The sequence below is a fragment of the Chiroxiphia lanceolata genome, chromosome 19 (genome assembly GCF_009829145.1).
Source record: "Chiroxiphia lanceolata isolate bChiLan1 chromosome 19, bChiLan1.pri, whole genome shotgun sequence".
Lineage (NCBI taxonomy): Eukaryota > Metazoa > Chordata > Aves > Passeriformes > Pipridae > Chiroxiphia > Chiroxiphia lanceolata.
The window spans coordinates 10,928,712-10,950,419 of NC_045655.1; the positions used below are offsets into that span (position 1 = coordinate 10,928,712).

General features: G+C 45.7%; 1 long non-coding RNA gene across 2 annotated transcripts; it reads left to right on the forward strand.

Moving 5' to 3' along the window:
- Positions 1-3,033: 3,033 nt before the first annotated feature.
- LOC116796442 lies at positions 3,034-7,680 on the forward strand. Of its 2 annotated transcripts, none has more exons than XR_004360359.1 (3): positions 3,034-5,113; positions 6,947-6,994; positions 7,404-7,680. It is a non-coding gene; the product is annotated as an uncharacterized LOC116796442 (long non-coding RNA). The 2 variants fall into 2 exon arrangements; XR_004360360.1 differs by having other exon boundaries at positions 3,034-5,068.
- The last annotated feature ends 14,028 nt before the right edge of the window (positions 7,681-21,708 follow it).

The following is a 21,708-nucleotide window of genomic DNA, read 5'->3' on the forward strand; positions in this document are numbered from 1 at the left end:
TTCGATTGTTATTTGTCAATTGAAACGATGGACTAAGAGTTTCTGGTCAAAACTTCCTGCAGGCTGTTCCCCTGCAACCAATACAATATTAAACACGAGTTTTATATGATTTTTCTACTTTAGCTGATGCAGTGAAACTTATGATCAACTGGCTTTTTGAAAAAAATCATTCTTTATTAATCAAATATTTCTAGATGAAATACACCCAGGCCAGGAGATAGGAACAAAATTTATAGCCACAACACCATAAATCACTGTCCAGTCTCTTGCTCACGGTCATAAGCAATAAATTTATTGCAGTTACACAGTTTTCATCCGTGACTTCAGCCACAAGAGCTGACTGTGAGTCTGCTCCCAGCCCCTGCAACATGGAAAAGCAGGTGTATTTGTTGACTCCCATTTGGAGGGCATTGGAATTCTGTTACAATTCCGTGTCTGCTGTCCAATCACTTGAATTTATATTTGTGACAGAGCAGAAACCCCAGTGTCCTCACTTATTGTTGTCCCACCTAATGGGCAGTAACTTCTTGGGAGCAAACTCCACACTTAATCCATGCCAACCTTCTCTTTCTGACTGAGAAGAGCGAAGAGATTCTTGAATTTGGGGAGGAACTGAATCAAACCCAGAGCTGATAATTAGCACTCCTTCAGTAAAGATTCAAACCTCAAACCCCTGGCATTTAAAGAGGTACTTACATAGGAAGATGAGTTCCAAATGGCCTTGATTTCAATGCTTAATTAAATTCAGAAAAACCGACTCTTCCTGAACCCTTTTTCCTTTGCAAATTGTTTTTTCCTCTTCTCCATCAAACTCACTGCCAAGAGCCACCCTAAACATGCAGAGCTCCCTGCTCAGCACAGACACAGCGTTGGGTTTTTTGTGTATTTCCCAGGACTATTAACAGAGTAATATAATGAGAAATGAACTGAGGTTAAAGAATTCAGTACCTCGTGTATTTTCACTAAAAACACTCACTGCATCAGGGGACCTGCCAAGAGGAGAGTTTAATATCGTATGAAAAGGAAGAATTTTCATAATGACACTTGGCAGTGGCTGCATCCCCCCCATGAATGGAGCTGCTGGGGCTTTCTCTCCTCCCCTCTCCTATTCTCTCTCTCCCCTCAGCCCAATGGCAGGACAAGGGATTTTCATTTTGAAGTGCTGGGAACAATGGGAATGAAGATTTGGGCAACCCTTCAAGGGGTGGGGGACTCCCACTGCCTGTGGTCAGGCACCTTAGTTTGGAAGGTACTTTGGGAAAGAAGATTTTCAGACTACGTTGCTTCTGTCAAAAGGGAAAACGTGGATCCAGAATACTCAAAACTACCTAAAAATTTTAATCTGTGTGAATCTTTCTCCCTGGTTTCCAGGTCTAGCCAGTGAGCCAAAACAACTACTTCCTTTGTAAATTTGATTTGAGACTTTTTAATGCAAAGAGCAATTGCAGGAAGAATCACCTGAGCCATTAAGACTCTTTCAGCGCCAAACAAACCAGGTACAAGGATACAGAAAATCCCACATTTTGCCTTCTATCCTTTTATATCTGGTGACTCTTCCTGAATTGCCAATTCTGATTGTATTCACACAAGCACTCCAATTGTGGTTGGAGTTATATATTCTCTTATTGTGGTGCTTGTTCCCTTATTTCTCACTCCCATCTATTTGAAAACTTCATGCCATAAAAAAAGAAAAAATAAAATAGAAATGAATGATTGAACAGGGATAATAATGTTTTCCATAACGTAGACCAAACGTTCTTGATATATTCTGTTTTATTATGCAGTAGACACTAGTTCTCAGTGAAAAGCTCATGGTGTGGCAGAAACTGGCCCCACTCCCCAGTGATGGACTGATTTCAAATGGTTTTATCATTTTAACTAAAATTTCGGTGTCAAAATTTTGTCTGAGTCAAATCAAACTTAAACCTGACAGCTTGCCCCAGTACATTTTTAGGTGAAACAAATACAACAGAATTCTCACATGAGAAAGGCCCAACACCAGGAAAACAGTTACTTGTGGAGAGATGGAAGAGCTGTGGTGCAATTCTGCTCTTTCCAGGTGACATTTGTGAATTAAAACAATCCCACTGAGATTTTGGGGGCTCAATATCCACCCTCAGGGAGTCACTCCAACCCTGCAGCAATAAAACTGAGCACACAGAGCTCGTTTTCACTGAGACTCCGGGTATAAAGTCAGCAGAAAAATACCCTGGAATGAGGATTACAGAATGTAACTCTCCTTCAGAGGTGACGCAGGGCCCTCATTTGCAAGTGATAAATGTCACTGCTCTTCCATCTGCAGCCTTTTAAAACCATTTTGAGAGAGGTGTAATGAGGCTACACAGCCTTGGAGGGACAGGACAGGGGACAGCCGAGTCATCTGAGCTTTATTGAGTGTGTCATGGGAGACTTGTCCTTTTTTTTCCCCCCTTTTTTTTTAACAAAATGAGGTGCCCCAGGGGAAAGTCAGCAGCTAGAAGCGGCCCCACCTGAGTGTGTCTTGGGAGGAAGCCTACTGCCTCATATTTTTTAAAAGGGAAAAAAAAAATTATAATAATAGAGCCGAGCCAAAAATATCAAGCAGCTCCTAGCTGTGAAAAAGCCAGGGAAAGCTGAGTCGCAGCCGGTCAGTGTTGTTCTTCCAAACAAGCTGACCACCCTCCCTTCATAACATTTTATTTATTAAAGCGAAATTGGCCCACTGGAGTAAAATTATGCCATATTCATACGCATATACATATGTATATATAATTAGGTATGCGCACACACACACGCAGTTATTCATCGCTGCGTTTCTACACAGAAGGTCCCTCTAGATTTTTCGGTGCGCGGACTACTGAATTTGTTAAAGGGGGAGAAATTTAAATGGTGTGGACGGGACGGGGCTATAATTCGGTTATAATTCATTTACAGCTGTTATAATTCAGATATAATTCGTTATAACTCAGCGCAGGCCTCGGGGCGCCTCAGGCCGCACCAGGCCCCGCCGTTGCCGTGGCAACAGGGAGCTTCTCTTGCATTGGTCCGCGCACGGCGCAGCCAATCAGCGGCCGGGGTTTGGCCCCCCAGGAAAATGGCGGCAGCGAGGCCCCCCCAAGCTCGGGATTCGCTTTATGGACTTATTTTAGTAACTCCGTCCTTATCCAGCCCTTCAAAGCACCTTCTCATGGGGAACAGAACCCTGTCAGTTCTGGGATTCTGTGATCCTGTGATGTTAGCAGTTCACACACCAGAAAATCTCCAGGGACCTTCTGGCTGAGCATTGTATACAAACAGCCATAAATTACTGCATTTACATTTACATCACTACGCTATTACATGAAGGCTCAGATCGGGAGCAGCACCTTCTGTTTTCCTCTATTTAGTTTTTTTTCCTGTGTGCTCATTCCCATTTTAAAGTCCCCCCTATTTACCTGCAGCACAGTCTAGACAGCTAATGAAATAATAAGAGCCCAGCGGGTTTTTACAAGAACGTAGACAAAAAGAGCATCAGAAATAAATACATGAGTAAGAACTGGAAGGTCGATGGCTCGGTACTGAGGGTGCCACAGGCAAGGGTGTCCCGGGATTATGAGGTGCATTACTGCCATTCCTAAAATCCCCAAAGGAATCACCCCGTTGTTCTAAGGACCGTGGAGGAACAGCAGGTCACATTTATAAAATGTGCTTAAAGATGTAGTTGAATCCCAAAGGGATTTTTCCAGACAGTTCATAAAACCAGGTTGTGAGTCACCCCTGGAAGCTAATGGGAGTAAGGCCTGGAACTTATCTAGGTGCTTTTAATAAATCCTGCTCTTTCCATATCGACATGATTAAATACATAATATGCTTTTTTTAACTGTGACCCAGTGTTTATGCAGTGCCAAGAGCAGCAAGCTGAGCACTAAAATGCTCCATACTTCTGGAAAATAGTGCCTACTCTGGAGAATCCAAAATATTAATGAGCAGGTAGTGTGCAGTCAGACTGAGACAGAGAAACGAAGCTTTCTCCTCTAAAAACCTCACAGCAGGGCTTTAATCTTTTAATTTTTAAAGATGCTTTTGCATAGACTTTAAATTTCAGAAGTTGCCTCTGAACTATCAAGGCTAGATTTTTTCATTCCCTCTGTTCACTGCAGGTCGAGCATCCTGACCAAAACAGTCAGGCATTGCTGGATTCCTGTCACCCTCCACACAAGGCATGGAAAAGCAACGGAGGAACAATCCTCTGGAAAACCAAGTTCTCACATTCCCCCTTCTCACAGCGGAGAGAAACAGGGAATAATCGTCCCTGGTACCGCTACCTATTCCATTCCCTGCTGTTGCTCATCAGTCCCCTGGTTGCCCATCAGTTTTTCCAGCCCGTGGAGGGTGTTGTCGCGTGGTCCTTCCTCCCGTCTTACTCGCGGCTGTTGTTTCTGGAGCTGCCAGTACTACTGCTTGGCACGGCTCCCCCGGTGACTCCGAGCTGGTGGCAGGCAGGGCTGAGCCCTGCCCAGCGCTTTCCCAGGAAGGCCTGGCTTCCTCTCAGAGGAAAACCAGCTCGGCCCCCGGAGCGTGTCTGCCCGTCCATCGGGGAGAAAATAAAAAGTGATTCAGCTTATTTTTGTCTCCCCGCCGACGTCCCCGGTGAAGCGGAGCTGGTGTGGTTTGATTTGAAACACGTTCCTCGCTTACAGCAGGGATTTTATTTGAATGTTGATTGTTTGTTTATCATTCCCTTCTATGTATGTGGCTGGGTAAAAAGCCCTTTTGTTTTGAAGCGTCCTGTGAACTGCAGCAGGAAGCTCAGGAACTCCTGGTGGACTGAATGAAACACAGTCAATGATAATAAAATTATAGAAGGTTGGAGCCAGGAGGAAACTAAGTAGATGGTGTAGTTGGACTTCCCACACTAAACCTGGACTTGGATGTTTGCTGGCGTGTTCTTAAACATTTTTAACACCTCCAGGGAGCTTCCATAACATTGTGAGATGGATCTTCTGAATGTTCCACCTCTGTGACAGTGAGAAGCTCTTGACTAACTTGGCAAAATTGAGCATGGAAGAAGTTTAAATTGCTCTGAAGTGCCCTCCTCTAACTGAAATAGGTTAGAACTAAATGTGTTGTTAGAACAGGAAGATATTTGGAGTGAGTTAGGGGTTTTTTTTCTGAGATGTTTTCTGGTTTATTTGGGAACTTTAAATTGATGACTTTAACGGTGGAACGGGTGTACTGGTTTTATACTACATTTATACTACATTCCTGGAGGATAACTGAGGATCAGAAATCGAGTACATCATGGAAACAGTCGGGCAATAGCATGTGATGGAATCCTGGGTGACAACATGATTCCTTACACATTTCAGAAGTGGATGCAGAGGGAGAATTCAGGCCCAAAATAAAGTCTTCCTTACCTGAGCTGAACATTTTTCCCTCTCAGATGAAAGTTATTGTATCAAATTCAGTTGAGACGCCATGGATAAGCCATGAGTGGCTGGGAGAGGAAATCCCAGTTTATCTGGCTCACCATTTTTGTGCAAATATTAACTTTGGCTGGTACACATTTCTCCTGATATCTCTTTTCCAGATCTGAGTCTCAGAGTACATTGTCTTGGCTATATTGAACTGTAGCCTTTGGTTACTTGAATAACTTTCATTTTTAACAGTTTTATCTATTTATTGTATCTGAAAGGTAAAGAAAATGCAATTTTCCCCATGACTCTGCTTCTGGTGATGCAGTATTAAATTCTGCACCAGTGGAAAACTTAGATTTAATGGTGGCAAAAAGCACAATGCAAAGGATTTAGTTTTCTTTGCTAAAACTGGTGGAAAACCCTCGAAGATGGCAGTCCCAACTTCCCAGGATCTACCTGTACTTTTATCCCCCACGCTCTCACTGGTTTATTTTGTCCTTGGAAGAAGAAACATTGGTGGACACAGGAGTTGACCTTTAACTTTGAAAGATGTTCATATTCTCTGTCAAAACACTCTTCAAGGTTGCTCCCACCAACCAGATTGTTGTTTCTATTCAGAATTTTCACAGGTGATGAAGAGAGAGGAAGTTAATTAAATTAATTCAATTAAATTGATTAAGATGTCCATGTGTTGCTTGTGCTTCATTCATACAAACCAGGGGGGTCAACATAGAGGAAAAGAGGAATGCAGAGCTGGAATCCAGAACCCCGTGGGAGATCCCTAATTTTGGGCACTTTGGGATAAAAACCGGGGCTGAACGAGGTGAGCCATGGCTGTTAAACATGGATAATGCATTTGGGCTTCTTGAGAAGTCTGGAATTGGAACCAGTCACTTTTTCAATGATTCTTCTTCAAGTCTCTGTTTCGTTCTGGGGGTGTTAAAGTGCTGATGCAAGATGAGAAAGGGAACTGTCTTCCCCACCTCCCTAGCCCTGGGGACACTGTTCTGATGGCATTCCGGATGCTGCTGTTCCAGACAGAACAGCACAATGAACTTTTCCTGCTGGGATGCCAAGCAGGATTTTAGGACCCACACTCTGCCCTGGGGTCCCCGATGGCCACAGGTGCTCAGGAGCTGGGCTTTGACCTCCTACAGGGACAGATCATCTTCAGGACATCAACACTCCTCTGCCCTGTGGTCCCACCTTCCCACACTCACACCTGTGGCTTGGGGATGCTCAAAATAGCCAATATTTTTTTTCCCCTGTTCTGTAATTCTTTTACAAAATGGATAAAATAAACTGTTGATAAGGAACTGTTGTTCCAAGCCAGGCTGGAAAGGAACTGGGAAAGGCTCCATGAGCAGCATGAAGTGAGCAGGGCAGAATTTCCAGGGCATCATCTGGTAGCTCTGCCTTGTTTTGCTGGTTTGCTTAACATTGCCATGTTTTGTTTTGTTTAATTTTGGGTCCTTATTTCATCTTATTTTTTGACTTCTGGACTGTTGCAACTTCCCCAAGTAAGTCCCTTTGCACTTATCTTATCTGGGTTTCCTAATTTCCACTATTAGGTGATGTCTGACACCTTCTTTGCTCAAATCTGGCTGTCTGGACACACAGTGAGTCACTCACTCTCCCCCATATCTTCCCACCTCCCCTCACCCGCACAAGGAGGGGGGGACTGTTTTCCTCAGGTTATCATGGTCCATTGGAATGAAGGGCACACCACACATATGAGTGGTTCAGATGAAAATCTCACTGCTGAAAGGTGTTCTGTTAATTCTTGTGGAGGGAATAAAGCCTGAGGATGTAGCTTTGGACAAGGGGAATGGGCAGGAGATGCTTTCAGCTTGCTGGAAGAGTGGATCTGTAGCAAAAATGTGTTCTAGAATGCAAGTCACTGCCTCCAGAATGAGGGAATGACTCCAAATATTAAGCAGAGGTCTGTGAGAGGAGGGAGGACAGCAATGCTGTGATTTCATCCATATTTATCTGTTCTGATAAGATTCCTGACGATTGTTTTCTCAGCCCTGAGGTCTTGGACACTCAACTTCCTCTTCACTTTCTGGTCTCCAGCATCTCAGAAAAGCCAAGAGATCTGCCCTGGGCCAAGGTGCCGGATTAAACCTGGGATTAAAGCCTGGGATTGCTCAACAGTAGCTTTGATACACCCAGAGCTGGTCCCATCCGCAGCCTGGGGCTTGGAATCGCATTCCAATGGGTATCCCTAATTCCCCCAGTGCAGAGAACAATCCTGTGCAGTCAGTCTGCTTCCTGTGCATTGTGACTGCTGGCTGATGACCACTGTTCATAATTTTAGCCTTTGAAAACATTTTTACTGTGGTATCAAGGGTGATAGAAACATCTTCTGGAGCAAGAGGAAGAGCAAGAGAATGATGGAAGCCTTTAGTTCCCATAAATTTAATTCCTATAAAGTCTGGACACCTTGGGTGGATGCCTTGGCTCAAAAATGACCTCCTGGCTCCTCCTTTTAGTCTTGGTTTTTAGTTGGAGCCAGAAGAAGGATCCCAGCATTTGCCAGGTGAATGAGAGCTGTACCCTGGCACGAGGCCTGCAGGCCTAATACTGGTTTGTAGATTAAAATAAGGACAGGGAAAGGGGTGGAGAGGGAAAGAGAAAGGCAATAGCAAAACACTTTGTTCTAATTCAGGTGCAGAAGTTAATCTGGGTGTCCTCACAGCCCGTCTGCCACGTACAGGGTGGAGGAGGAACAGCCTCCTTTTCCCCGTGTGTTCTATTCTCTAATTACCCCTGTGCCAGCCTCCAGGAACAATTGCAGGCTGCTGCCAAGGTCTGTGCCTGCTCAGGCATCATTCCCGTGGGGAAGCTCCGGGAATGGCTTGGCTGCCCTGGCAGCAGTCAGCACTTCCAGCCCGGGAGCAGCTCCTCAAGGAGTGTGGGCTGGTGGTTCCAGGGAAGGGTGGGGGCAGGATTTTTGGCTTCTGGTTGTGGTGTTGTGACTGAACCGCTGCAGCTTTGGCCCCAGCACTTGATCTCTGGCTCCATTCCCTCAGCCTGAAACCAGGGAGGATCCTGATGTGACCATAAGGAGCTTCTGAACGGGGGGATTTCAGGGCCTGGTTCCAAAGCTGAACCAAACAGAAGTTCTTACACCACATTTTACTGTCTGGTCCATCCCAGTTTTGAATGAACCACTTCTTTTTGTGGAGTTTTAAGTCTAGTGGACTTCCCACTGAGGGCCAGATTTAACAGAATCATGGAATCATGGAATTATTTGAGTTAGGAGGGACCTTAAAGCTTATTATCATACCATGGGCAGGGATACCTTCCACTAGACCAAGTTGCTCCAAGCCCCATCCAACCTGGCCTTGGACACCAAACCAAAAACCCCAACAAACAAATTTAACAGGGCTTGGAAATCCCTCCACACAAATTCTTTTATAACAGGTTTGTTGTTGCCATTTTATTGTTCATTTTTTGTCCCTGTCAGAATGATTTCCACCACTATTTTAGAATGATTTTTTTCTGGAAAGGAAATTCCATTTTCAGACAGGTTTTGTACTAATCAGTTGAAACGAACTGGGAAGACAAGATAAGCAGAGAGAGCAGGGTAGGAGTTCAAGGATATGCTTGGCCTGGGAAAGATTAGTTCACCTGTATGACAAAAATTATCCTTTGGCTCAGGCAGAACCCTTTTCCTGTGAATTGAGTTGGTTTCTAATTGATTACACACCGAGGTGACTCAGATGGCTGAAAGGCAATGCTGGTACATTTTTAAACTCTCTGTTATTGAAGAGATCCCCCTCTCAAACTCAGCAGTTTTGAGCTGCCGTGTTTCCCGTTATCGTGGCAATCAGTTCCCCGGAGTTCTGTCTGACCTGGAGATCTGAGTTCAGACCTCTAAAGGATTTATGTGCTTAGTAACCATTAGCAAATACTAAAGTAAGGTCCAGTTCCATCTCCTGAAGAGATGGAGACCCTCAAAGCCCCAGGGAGGGGATGGTGCATGTTGTCCTTCTTTTGGTCCAGTCATTATTTCACTTAGGTGATCTTTTCCTAAAATGCAGCAAATTTCACTTTGAGGCCCAATATATCCTGTGATTTTCTGACTGGCCATATGCAATGTCTCATGAGAAATATGCCATCATAAAACCCACCTGAAGTTCCCTAAAATGTCCATATTCTGATATTGCTGGAGCTTATTGGAGAAACTCTCTCTCAGGGCTGCCTTGTATTTATTTGCCATTGTTTATGCTGAGTAAACTCCTTGGAGACAAGGAGCAAATTCCTCAGAGAACTTGTGGTCGGATCAATTTGTGGAGCTGTTTCCATGTTTTCTGATGCAATCCAGTGTAACAATGTTGTATCCCAGTAAACATGGAAATGGAGCAAGGAAAACATTTCTCAATCGACTTCCTAAAAATACTGCTCTGGGTGGGGAGGGGCTCGGGTTTTATTCCAGGAGCTCATTCAAGCCCTCCTCAGTTTCCACAATGTCTCAGATTTTACTTGGTCTTATATTTCATGTACTTATAGATTGGGAAACAGAGTGTTCCATGGGCCAAATGCCCACGAGCCTGACATGCAATAACCATTAAGGAGTCAAATGTACATATTCCTGGGTGGAAAGGTGCCAGCCAGGGCTGGAAGCAAACTTGGCAAAGTGGGCAGATCCTCAAGGGTGATCCTGGGAGGGGCTCCCTCCAATTCCCTTCTCTGACTTGGTGTTTGAATATTCTGGTGCTTTGTTCTGTAGGGGGATAAAGGGTGATGTCTTTAATGTGTTAGTTTGGTATTCTGAGATTTGGGGGTTTTTGCTTTGTTTTAATTGTCTTCCTCCCCCTCCTTGCCCGAGGACTCCTCAGATGGAACCTGATCAAAAATAAAAGTCCTTACTGAGCTCTTGGAGAGGAGGGAGAGAATGACAGGGTACCAAAATCACTGGGTGAGGAGCAGCAGTTAGATGGGGTTGTAAAACTCATTCCTGTGCCTGTGTCCATCTTCTCACATGACATCAGATTTAAAGATTTACCCTGTTTAAGACCCTATTTTTCAATAAGCTATTCATACAGTGACCTTCAGAGAAGGAGATGGGCATATCCATTCAATATATTACTTAACACTTCTATATTCAATATATTCCTTATCCTGTTATCCCAGCAGCACAGTGCACTCATGGATTGGCCATTTCTAAGGAGTGTTTTATCCCGGGATCACTGCAGTGGGACACTGTGAGGAATTGCCTGTGCTGGTGGAAATGAGGTGAGGGGGACAGGGCACAGGTGGACAGAGCTGTGTCTCCAGAGGAGCTGTGCCTCAGCTGTCCCTGCAGGAGGCACTTTGCCATGGAAAACCGGATCCCAGCACCACATGGAGCCTCCCACCCTGCTCAGAGCTTAGTGCAGGCACAGGTTTCCACAACACGGTGTTTGCATCTGTTTTCTGATTCCGCTGTTTTTGTTCCTGTTTTCAGGACACTTGACGGAGCACAAGGAGATAAAGCCCCCGTTCCTCATTCTGGGGTTGTGCATTCCCAGCCACAGGAGTCACTGCAGCCCTTTCCCAGCCCCTTCCCAGAAGGAAGTGGTTTGGGCAGTGCCATCTGGGAACGGTGCAGCTGATGCAGCTTTACCCGGAGTTATTCTGTGCAGTGACATTAAATGTGAGTGGTTTTCTAGACCCGGAGATTGTTACACAATGGAGAGAGTCCCCCTGCTCCTCTCCTCTCCACCAGCCTCTAGGGCAGGCTAAAAATAGCCCCAGAATCTGAAAATGTGCCTTAATCTTCTGACAGGGAAGGAGATGAGGTCACAGGACTGGGAAGGCACTTGTTTGCTGCTGGGGGGGACGGTGGACTTGACACCTCAGATAGAACCAAGTGCTGCCGTGGGTGAAGAAAGGTGGGGAAACAGCCCAGAATGCCCTTTTCCAGTGTTTTTCATCTCAGATAAAATGCTGTGGGTTAAAAACCCTTTTGATGCACAGAGGGCAGGATGTGATGGGATGACTGTTCTGTTTTCAGTCCAGTCAACTGCATAGAGCACATAAAGAAAAAGACACAACAATATATTGAAGCACAAAAGCCAATGTGGACACGTCCAGGGCACTGTCTGTGTGTGCACTGAGAAATTGGGGGTTCTTCCACCTGGTGGGCCTGCTTTGGTTTCGGAAAATGTGTTTTCTTCTTTGGCATTTGACAGATGGTCCTCAGACCTTGGCCCTGCCTTGTTCCTGGAGAAATGCTGGAAGTACAGCCAGGGTAGGAAAAGTGGCTAAAGGAAAGTTAAATCTTCAGAAGTCCTAATTCCTGGAAGCAGCCTGGATCCAGGCTGTAGGTGCTCATAAGAGTTAATGAAAAAGGTATTAAATATCCTTCTCCCACCCCGACAGAGATTGCCTGGGATAAGTATTCCCTGAGTTCTCATTTCCTGCTCCTGCAGGTTGGGCCAGGGCTCCCACAGTCGCTCAGGCGTGAAACACTTGGCCCCAAATTTGCAGCCCAAGAGGAGCAGTTCTACTGCAGGTCTGTTATTTGCATAATTGGGTGCTAAGGAAAACAAAGCTTACAAATTGCTGATAATTGCGACGTGTCAATTATATGGGGGTAGGTCAGAGGTGGAATAGAAGGGTGAAGTCTCCAGGTGTGCTGAGGTCAAAAGCAAGTTGTTATTGAGGGGAAGCTTGTTAGGGGTTATGGCTATCAGAGGAACTCCTGGGAAAGCTGTGTTGTTAAATAACATGTTGCTGCAATGTTCCAGGAGAGGGACCACTGCCAGTGGGAGTTATTGGGTAGTTCTTCACGTGTTACTTGAGGGGGGCTGAAAAAAGGGCTCCAGAAGGGGCTGTGAACACTCTTGTTGTAGAGCAAGGGGTACGAGACAACTGCACAGGAGGACTGTACCACAAAATTGTTATAGAATAGAATGGAGGTCCCAAAATCATTTCTGTGCCCGGATATAGTAAAAGTTGTTGCCCAGAAAAATCCACGTGGCACTTCAGAGGGCTGGGAAGGGACATCTCTGTTGGCTGAGGTAAGACTTGAGCACCTGAGAGTCAGAAGGGAAGGAACTCGCACTGGTGATCCAAAGCCCACTGCACTTATCTGGCTTCTCCCTGCTAAAGTTGCAAAGTTCCATGGTATTTAGGAAAATGGAAAAAAAAAATGTGGAGAGCCTGAGGAATTGCAGCTCTTTTTCAAATGGCCTTGGTTTTAACCTCCACACTGTGTTGCCTCAAAATCCTCTCAAGAACTTCCCCGTGTGAGTGCAGAAGAGCCCCCCCGAGGTGCCAGGGAGGTTGAAGGTGTCTGTGCTCCCTCAGCTCCCCGGGGCTGGGTCAGGAAAACACGAGGGCAGAGGGAGGGCTTTGCTGGGACATGACTTGTGTCATTCTCTCAGGGATTCTCTTTCTCTTCAGTTGCTTTCCTGTCTTTAACCAAACAGCAGCCAAGGCAGGAGAGGAACTGTCTGACAAAGGTTTCTTTGACACAAGGAGATGATTTTTGCTAGAAAGCACTTCCTTCTCTGCTGAAGGCTTTGAAGTGTCGTCTTTGTTCTTTCAGGCTTGTTATTTTTTTTTCTCTTTAAAACTGATAGACAAAATACTTGAAAGTCATCTTTTAATACGGGCAGGATAACAGGAGCAGCAACAGAAACCCTTCATTTGAAAAGGTGTCATCGTGCTCAAGTGATGGATTTGAAATATCATTTCTAATCCTTGTTAAGAAAACAGTGCCTTAAATAATTGAAAACTGCTGGTTGCATTTTAAAACATGTATAATTTACTCTTCAAGTTGTCTCCTCCCTTCAGTGTGTAGCTCAGGGTGCCCTGTCTGTGCTGACTCTGATCTGTGTACCTCTTTCATGTGGCTTGGCTTTACTATCTGCAAAAGGGATTAATGGAAATGAACTCCCTGTAAAGTACAGTGAATCAGCATCCAAAGGTGCCACTGGAAGGGATTATAAATGAAGTCTGGTTTTTAATATCTGAGCAGTCTGGTAGATTTTGGGTTTCTGAAACCTGAAATCCTAAGTTATTTCTGTCTTTGCTCCAGGTTAATCCCTGGTGTGGAGCCCTGGTCCTCCTCTGCTGAGGAAATGGAAGTGTCACTGTTGACTCCCTTGGTGGCAGGGTCAGATCTGGTCCACACACTGCAGGATCAGGTCCTGAGACAAGTCCTTGAGGCTGCAGGTGAGGAGACAGACACGTGATAATCCTGCCAGCAATGGAGTTACTGTTGTGAATAATTCCAGCCCAGTCAGACCACAGAGATCAGCAAACCACCAGAGACACTTCCTGTGGTTTGACACTGTAATCCTGCAGTGAAACATGGCTCTGTTAACTCTTCAGTCACTCACTTGCCTAGAGAAAGTTTTAGAGTCCATGGTCCCCAGGTTATTATTATCCACCAAAGAGGGCTTCCCTGGCATGGATTGGGCAGTGAAAGCTTCTTGGCACGGAAGGATGGATGATTTCAGCAGTGCAATTCCTTACTCAGTGAACAGATGAAAAGATTTTTGATACACTCCCCAGTGCCTGTGCTCAAAGCACAGCAAAGCTCTGAGCTGGGGGAGGTCATGGGGCTTTTTATCCCCCACCCCACAAATCAGCAGCTCTCCTACATGTATGGGAATGATTGTGTGTCCAGGAATGATTGTCTGGGGCTTTTCCCTCTTTGCTCTAATGAGGCAGTCGAGGGAAACCTGGAGAGAAGCTCAGAGCTGAGCAGCAGCAGGACAGGTTTGTGTGGAGCACATTCCAACCCCTGAGTCTGGGAATGCAAGGAAAACAAGAGCCAGAAAATGCCACAAATGTGGCACCACAGAATCTCAGGAAGAGTTGAGTGAGAAGGGACCTCAAAGCCCATCCAGTGCCACCCCCTGCCATGGGCAGGGACACCTTCCACCAGCCCAAGTTGCTCCAAGCCCCATCCAACCTGGCCTTGGACACTCCCAGGGCTGGGAGTCCACCTCCATCCAGGGATGCTGATTTCTGTATCATCAGGATTTCCTATCATTGCAAACCCCCACAGTTTGCAGGGCTCTTCCTACCACAAATCTGCTCATCCAGCCTCTTCTCCATCGGGGTTTCTTTCCCTTTGCCAAACCCATCCCAGCAGCAGGCTGGGCTCTGGGTGCTGTTTTTCCCAGGATCCCTGGCAGCATCCCCCCAGTGTCTGACACTTGCACTCCCCAGCACATGAAACAGCTCCAGGCCAAACCCCTGCCAGGGCCCAGCAGCCTCCCTGGGATGGGCTGAGCTGCACTGGCCATTCCAGGGACCTGGAGTGGCCTCGGGGTTCATTCTCCAGTGATCCAGCACTGGAGATCCAGCTGTGATCCAGTGATCCAGCTGTGATCCAGTGATCCAGCCCTGCTGCCCAAGCTCAGGAGCGTTAAACCTGAGCTGACAGACCCTGTGAAGTGACAGGAGAGCTGAAATCAGGGCAATTGTCACAATAACCCCATAAACTGCCCTTCAAATCCAGACAGGCTAATTCTGCCTCTCCAGCCATCCATCTGCCCTGACACCTTATCCCATCTCCCTGAGCTCAACAACAGAGCTGGGGCAAGATGTTATAAACTGTGAGTTTTCAACAAAATGTTTGCCAGGATTTCCAAAACATTTTATGAAAATAATAATAAAGGAATATTTGTAGCAGTGGCTGTTACTGAGGGGAAGTCCATCTCACTCCTGCTGAGCTGAAGTTTCCTTAACTTTCATAATTGGGTGAGTTTAGAGGTCAATCTTTATGATCTGTAAAAAATTACAGTTATTGGGATTTGCAGGAGAAAAAGATGATTCCCTGCCTCCTGTTCCTCCTGCTGCTCCTCTCCCTCCTTCAGGACTGCAGGAGCAGAGGAAATAAACCCCAATAAAGCCACCTAAACAGTGGGTTTTTTTCAAATCCCCATTCTTAGCCTAAGCAATGCTCAGCTGGGAGCCCAATAAACCCTTTGAACCGGTAATTTGCGCCCATTCTTTTAAAGCCTTTTCCCATTTTAAATATTAGTATAAAAAGGGGATTTGAGGAATCAGGAATGGCCAAAGCAAACATTTGACACACTGTTACATTAGACCCATGGAATATAAAGCTCAGGCACATGAACCCAGGCTGCTGCTGCTGCTCTCTGGATCGGTGCTCACGTCTGCAGGGAGGACAAAAGTGCTGGAAAACTCTGTTTCCCTGTCTGTGTGTGCCTGTCCTTGGTGTTGTTAAACAGGAGGAGGGTTGCACCAAGTTGGTATGGCAACAAAAACTGTAAAAAGAAAATCCTCCTATTCGAGGGCATGGAGGATACTGGCTAATTTCTATCTTTCAGCACAAAAACAGTAACACTGACACACTTTTTCTTTGCTGTGCCACAGATATTTGTATTTGGGTGTTGTCGTGGAAACAGAACTGGGCTGAGATGTTCTTTGGGTTCTGGCTCTGAAAGGTTACAGTGATCCCACATTTCAGGCCCACAGCTTCGAGGGGTGTGTTAAACTTCCTGGCCCAGAGCATATAAAGCTAAATCCCTGTGTGTTTCCAGGACTCAGCTCCTGGATCTTGGGAGCAGAGAGATGGATGCAAAAATTGTCGTAGTAATAAACAAGTAGTTTGGTGAGCAGAGGGTTTCATGAAAGCTGCTTTTCAACACGTCTCCTCTATTTTCCTCCCTTTTTTCTTCTTTCTTAGGGGCTGGGGAGGCTCCTTTCAGCTCCTCCCTGTCCAATTCCCTGTCTCATGAAATCTGTTAGGAACTTATCTTCAAGGTCTTTACTCCTTTGATAGGTTTGCTTGAAACTATCAGCGAATAAAAACTTTTGGGATAGAAAGGAGTGGGAGAAGAAATCCACACAGCACCAGCACACAAGCCTTGTTTCCTTAGGCATCCAACTAAAACATTTCCCATGGCCAAGGTGAAAAGCCAGGTCTGATGCTCTGGACTTGCAAATCCAACAGTGCAGCTTTATGTTCCTGCTGGAAAGAAAAACAAACTGCAAACAATGGGAGAAACCACAGAGCTGTGCCTGGAGCTGTGCTGGGGGGGATGAAGGAATTTCCCAGGCTCCAGTTGGAAAAGGGACAATCCCAGTGCTGGGACTGGGCTGGCTGGGACAGGGGATCAGTGGGGACTTGGTTTGGTGTCTTCTCCCTGTCATCTCTCCTGACCTGCCTCTGTGTGTTCGGTCTGAGCAGCACAGTCTGACAGGGAAATACAGACATTTAAACTCTTCCTTCAGCTCATTTTGTAGTTTCCAGGCTCCCTGGACTCCCCTCTTACCTGGAGCAGTGTTCTGAATCCATCCCAGCAGTGGAGAGGGAAGATAGGGAAAGATCTAAATGAGTTTGTTTCTGAACACAGCGTTTCGAAAAACCCACTCAGGTAGCCAAGAGCAGAAAATACTGGTTTTTAGAGGAATATCTTTGGTTTTCTGACTCTTCAGAACAAAGAAGGAGTTTCTAAATAAAACCTTTTAATAACTGATGCGAAAAAGTACAGAGTAAAGATGCTCTAAAAAAAGTAAAAATACCAATAAAAGTACAAAAAGGTAAAGATACCAGTAACTGATATCAACTGATACCAGTTTAATAACTGATATGAAAAAATTCTGCTTGAGTGCTGCATGTGAATCACGAGAGGAATCACTTCTCCTCAGCAGAAGCAGCACAGATTTCTCTGGGAATTAAAAAGAAAAATATAAAAAATAGGGTCCTGCACGTGCATATAAACTGCTGGCCTTTCCCTCACTTAAAAAAAACTCCACCCCAGGTAGTTCCCAGTGTCCTGTCCCAGGCAGGACACTGCAGGCACAGGGGCCCCCTGGCACCTCAGCTCACAAGCGTGTCGCTGTTTTCCCTTCGCTCGTGGCATAAATCATGGGAGGAAAAAAAGATCTGTTAGCACAGAGCTCAGGTTTGTTTATTTTTTTGCCAGCTGCAACATGCTACCCTCTTAGGGGATCATGGAAAACCAGCCCTGGTTTAGGCTGCAGTGACATGTCAAACCCGAGCCGTGGGTCTGGCCCCTCTCAATGAATTACAACCTTGTCAGGAACCTATTATACATATAGACATGCATATGTGGAGGGTTTTTTTAAATTAGGGTAGGGGTTTTTTATCAAATCAAATACCTGCACAGTAAATTATGCTGCTGGTGCCAGCCTGGCTCTCCCTCTCTCTCCCCTGCTCTCCCTCCCTCAGCACCACGACACAGGGGGTTTGTTTGAGGAGGGAGGGCTGGGAGGGTCCTGAGCTGCTGAGGAAATGCTGTTTGACCTTCCCACGTGTTTTGTTTGGGAATATTGACCACAACGTGTCCCAGCACTGTTGCCTGCATGATAAAAATATTCAGAGTGTGAGCAGGGAGGCCTGGGCTGGTGGGTGAAGGGAGGAAGGTGAATCAGGAATAGGGTGCAGCCATCAAAGGTGTTTGCTCATCTGTTTTCTGCACCGAGTTTGTTTTGGTTATTAATAGGGCTTGAAATGGCAAGGGGAAGGTTTAAGGTGAACTAAAGATGCCATGTGTTCTTCTGGTATGGAGCCTCCTTTTGTACTTGCTAAAATTAGTCGGGTGCTGGCTTTTCCCTTTTTTTATTCCACCTCCTCCCCCTGAGGAATGGATGCTATTGTTGTTTTAGGGGAAGCCAGAAAGATCAGCAAATTAAACTAATGAGAGTTCACTGGAGGTCTGCTCAGTCGTGGCCCAGCAGTCTCTTCAGTCAGAGGCATAAACTACTGCAAAACAGTCCTCACAATAATTTTAAAAATAAATAAAATAAAAAAAAGTTAGGAAGTTTTTTCTTTTCCATGGAGGAAAAGAGGAATAATTGTTATGAACAAACAGTATCTTTTATGCACAACTCTGCAAACAGGCAGAAGATGCTTCTGCTGTCACTGTGACCTTACAGGGGAAGAATTCCACACAGGACAGCATTAGGCAAATAAAATGGATACAAATGGATATGCAGCATCCCTGTGCCAAATAGTTTGACCATATCCTGACAAGAGGAAAAATCTGTACCTGGTTAACAATCCATCCAGCCAACCACTGGCATCAAACCCTTCCTCTGTGTTCTCCCCAGGAGCTTTATGGTTTGTAGGACTGAGTTCAGAGCACACTTTGGGGGGTTGGGTTTTCCTCCCAGGGACCTCCACAAACCGTGACCATTCCTGTCCAGGGGACAGAATGAAAACCTGCCCCTGATCCCGTGTCCTGCTGAGGGACAGAGCTGACAGTCCTGGCTCAGGAAGGCTCAGGAATGGACTTTCACTTCATTTCTTCACAGAAAGGGCTGCCCAGGGAGGTTTGGAGTCCCCATCCCTGGAAGTGTCCAAGGAATGACTGGATGTGGCTCTCAGTGCTCTGGGCTTGGGGACAGATGGACTCAGTGATCTTGGAGGTCTTTTCCAACCTGAATGATTCTGGGATTATTAAAGATGCAAAGGAAATGTGTGGCTTTCCTTGATATTTTTGATTGCCAGTGATGAATTAATCTGAAGTTGAAATAAAAGGAGTGTAGATCTATGAGATGAGGAAAGGAGAGAGGGTCTACCAAAGAGGACTGGATGTGTGGAGATCCTCTGTGCGTGGCTGGAGCAGGAATCAATCTCAAACAGGAAAAGCTAATGTGGGATGAAGGTGTCAGAAGGATAAAGTCCACTTTGGATGGTTTGGACACTTTGACTCAGCATGAACCCCAGTCTCTATCTGAGCACTGATCTCAGGGCCCTAAAACCCAGGGGAATCCTCCAGTTCAAGCTTTTACCACCTGAAGAGGAGCTGGTGAGGTCAGGGCCAAGCACCAGCTCAGATTGGGGTTTGGTGTGTCCAGGAACCTCAAAGACAACAAAATCCAGCAGGACTGTGGGGTTTCTGAAGGCCTTGTTTCATGACTGGTTCATCAAATCCAAGAAGCAGAAACATGTTCCTTCACATCCAAGGACTTACCCAGTGTCCCCAGTAAATGCCCATCCTTCAGGGGAGGGTCACCCCAGCCTGCTGGGAACACATGATCCTTCCTGCCCAACTCCTCTGTGGCTCCTTGTTCTCCCTGCTCTGAGGGGGCAGGAATCAGTCAATCAGTCACTCCAGGGAATGGCTCGGAGACAAGATGTTAATCATGTGTGTAGTCCTTTAATTGCATTATAGCCCTTATTAAATAAGGTACAGGAGAACACAGAGGTGGCCTGCTTCTAGTTTTGATGCAGATATTATGTAAATTTATGTACCTGATTATGCCAACCCTGTGAACCCCCCCAGGTTTCGGAACAGTTTCCAAGCTGTCCCCCTTGCTCAGTGTGGAATTCTTTGTCCTTTGGTTCTGGTTTTGCATTAAACCCCCAGTGTGTGTCTGTGTGTGCTCCCCTTTCCCTGCAAGCCAGAGACTGAATCTGGCACTGGCTTTTCTGGCTGGGTGAGGAGAAGTTTGTCTCCGAGGTGAAAAATTTGCCTTTTAAATTTCAATGTAGCTTGTACCCAGATTATAATTCATAGCCAGGGCTGAATACCAAATGACCCTGTTCCTCATTTCCACAAATATTCTGAAAGGCAAAGAGCGAGGCAAGGGGGAAATCCTGGCTTAAATCCAGTGCTGTTAGAACCCAGAATCAATGGCATTTATAGAAAGGTTGGATTTGGCCTCTTCCATCTTTCATTTAGAGCTCTCAGATTAACAGAATATAAATATTGCCTGATGCCCCAGAGCTGCCCCAGCAAATCACTGAAAGATGCATCTTTCCTTCTGGAACAAGGCAAATATTGTGAAAGGAAGTCTCCATGAGAAGGACTGGAAAAACTGTTAGGAACTGTCCTCGATATTGTGTGTTACGAGGTACTTGTGAAGACTAAAACTTGGAGGATAAACTCCAAACACGATTGAGAAACTCCTTTTTGGCAGCACCAGAACAGTCCACAGTGGTTTTTACATGATGCATCATTAGTAAAAGATTTTGTCAAACTTAGTCCTTCTGGTTCCCTGCAGACAGACCATGTATTATTCCAAGAATTTTCCAGAACAAAGGAAAAAAAGGAATTACAAACCGTGTTGTAAGAGAAAGAAACTCACTGGAAAATGCACTGAAGATTTTTCAAGGCTCTGGCAGCTGAACAAGATTTATTTGACATCTCCTGTGAGTTCTGGGTTATTCCCACTCTGTTCACCGTGGTGGAGACAGTGGGATGGAAACAGCTCCGAGTTTTTAATTGGGAAATGATCATGTTTGGATGTGACCCCAGGACTGCTCCGTGCCTGTGCCAGGACAGTGATAATGGTGATCCCTGGTGAAATGCCAGGCTCTGGGATATGTCCTTGCAAAACCCATCCCACCATCCCTGCTCCTCCCTGACCAGTGACATCCCCAATCTCTGGGTGCCTGTGGCCAATTGTTTGCTCACACATGAACCCCAAAGGAGTGAGACAGCAAAACAGTGACCCAGGGCACGTTTAGCTCCCATTTTGGAATCATTGCTCCCTGGGATTGAAATTCTGAGATAAAACACCTGGATTTCAGCTGTATCCCGAGGGGGGCAGAGCTCTGGTCCTGTGCAACAGGAGTCGTGTGGAACACGTGGTTGTTATTTCTCCGTGAGCGCTGCCAGTGCTGGAGCTGCTGTTCCTCTGTCATTCTCCCGACACGTCATTAATAAACAGGGAATTTCATACCTGATTTCCACACTGTCATGCTGAAAACCACCTGGGTCTCAGTTTTCATCGACCTTTAAAATGAATAAACCGAGAAGATGTGGGCTGAAAAGTGGTGGGTGTGTTTGAGGTGGGAGCAGTCTGGCTGAGTAATGGATCAATCGGGTTGGAATGAGCATCCATGCTGGGAGGAGGAAAATAGAACTGGAAATTCTGAGGCTCCAGATGGCCAGTTGTTGTGAAGATTTCACAGCAGCAGCTTCCCAGTTAGAAACCTTTTCCTAAGCAGGGACCTTACCCAAACCTTTGTGGCTTCACTAGGATATTCATTGATCATTTATTAATGTCTAATCCCATGGAGGTGGAGAGCAATTTATTCCTTTTTTTAGAGGCTTTTCACGGATTTGAAGACCTGATGTATGTTCTTCCTGGTTTTCCTTACTTTGGCTGAATAACTCCAGTTCCTTCCACTCTCCTGTGTATCATTTCACAAACTCCCTGACCTGGACTCACTAATCCGAATGAATTTGGGAATTGATCCTTTTCCAGGAGTTGTTACAGGAGGCTGCCTTTGCCAGCAGGTGTCACCATAAGAGAACGAGAATATCCCGCTTGGAACGCCACTGAGTCTGCAGGAAACGCAGAGTCTGTCCCCGCAGTTTTCCCTCCTTTGCATCCCACTGAAGCTCCTTTATTCCATGGTCACTTATCGCTGGGTTAG